The sequence below is a fragment of the Suricata suricatta genome, chromosome 8 (genome assembly GCF_006229205.1).
Source record: "Suricata suricatta isolate VVHF042 chromosome 8, meerkat_22Aug2017_6uvM2_HiC, whole genome shotgun sequence".
Taxonomy (NCBI): domain Eukaryota; kingdom Metazoa; phylum Chordata; class Mammalia; order Carnivora; family Herpestidae; genus Suricata; species Suricata suricatta.
In genome coordinates, this window is record NC_043707.1 from 19,732,457 (window position 1) to 19,734,372 (window position 1,916).

The following is a 1,916-nucleotide window of genomic DNA, read 5'->3' on the forward strand; positions in this document are numbered from 1 at the left end:
TATATATATATATATATATATATATTTAAGTTTATTTATTTATTTTGAGAGAGAGAGAGCACGTGTGTGAGTGGGAGAGGGCCAGAGAGAGAGGGAGACAGAGAATCCCAAGCAGACTGAGCTGTCAGCGCAGAGCCCAACATGGGGCTCAAATGAACTGTGAGATCATGACCTGAGCCAAAATGTAGAGTCAGACGCTTAACCAACTGAGCCACCCAGGTGCCCCTTGAAGGTTGTCAGTATTTGAACCATCTGTACAGCCAGTCCCAGGTGGGACTCAAACTCAGGGCTCCTCTTCCTTTTCTTCTGGAAACATCTCTCGTCTCCCTTTCAGTGCCTTCATCTCCTCCTCCTCCTCTGCCTCTTCCCTCTCTTCCTCCTGCCCCTCCTCCTCTTCTTTCTCTCCCCCTCCTCCAGGACCCCGGCAGGCAGGAGCGTCCCTGGCGAGCTGTCCCCTGGGCTGCCGGCCAGAGTCCCACGGCGTGGGGGGCTACCACCGCAAGGACTTGTGTTCTCACGCTCCTGGAGGCTACAAGTCCAAGAGCAAGGCTGGCTTCTCCTGAGGCCTCTGTCCGTGGCCCACACTTGTGGGCACACACCTGTGATGTCTGTCCCCATGTCCTGCTCTGCTCCTCTGGTGAGGATACCAGTTAGACTGGATGGGCGCCACCTAACACCTTAGTTTAGCTGAATCACCTCTGAGGTGCTGGGGGTTCAGGCTTTGGCACAGGAATCAGGGGGAAGGGCAGGCACACGGCTCAGTCCATAAACAAGGGTCCATCCTGGGCAGTCTCCTTCTCCCCCCAGCCCAGGTCCCCAGTGTGCCTTCCAGAAAGCCATTGAGGAGCAGCTGCAGTGAAATCCAGAGGTGGACATGCCAGCCAGAGGCCAAAAGAGGGAGGGCAAGGCTTTCACTACCCCTGCTGGACTTCACTTCACAGTCTACTCCCGACACGAAGCAGAGCTGAGTGGATTTGGATGTACATCTCGCTGTGTCTCTGTGTCTGTCTCTGTTCCTCCTGGGTGTGTTACAGAACCGGAGAGCTCTGGGGCCGGAAAGTCCTGAAATCTAGTTCCGCACGGCGCTGCAGGTTTTACGTGATTCCGGGGGATATCGTAGAGAGGGGTAAGCCCTGAACGCCGGCATTTTTACTTACTTGTTTATTAAACTCTTGCAGCAGATTCACCAAGGTAATGCAGTGACCTCCAGGACGCCCTTCACCCGGCCGCTTCTGATGTTAATACCTTACCTTACCGTGGCGCATCAGTACGACATTATTAAGTACACCAGAGACTTTATCTAGATCTCCTTACGAATGTTCTTTCTCCTGTTTCAGAATCCTCCATCGCAGTCACCCTTTCACTTGCTCAATTTCAAAACCGACACACAGAGGGGAGAGGGCCTGGCAGAGGTCTCCTTGTTTCCCTCCCCGGGCCACACAGTGGAAGCCCCTGGGAGCCTCCATAATGCCCCATTTCTCCACTGAGGCCGCTGCCTCCAACAGGAAGCCCGTGGTCATGTGGATGTCGGTCACCATGTCCCGCGCAGATGCCACAATGTGGTTCTGTTGTGCCCAGATTTTAATATCGCCCCCCAAACCAGAGATTACCTGGGAGACTGAATCACGCATGCAAAAGCAAAGGGCTTTATTACGAATGTAGGCCCAGCCAGCCTAAACTCGGGCTCACAGACTTCGACAACACACTGGATCCACGTGGAGTGAGCCCCGAACAAAGGCAGGGTAGGGCTTTTATGAGTTTGGGAAGGGGGAGTTACAGGAAATTGTGACATAGGTACAGTGATTCAATCATTATTAAACAATATTATTGACAGCAGGTTTAACCATTCACATTGCCTAGAGTATTTGTTACTTTTGGCGGGACCCAATCACAACATTTAGAGTATTGACCAATCA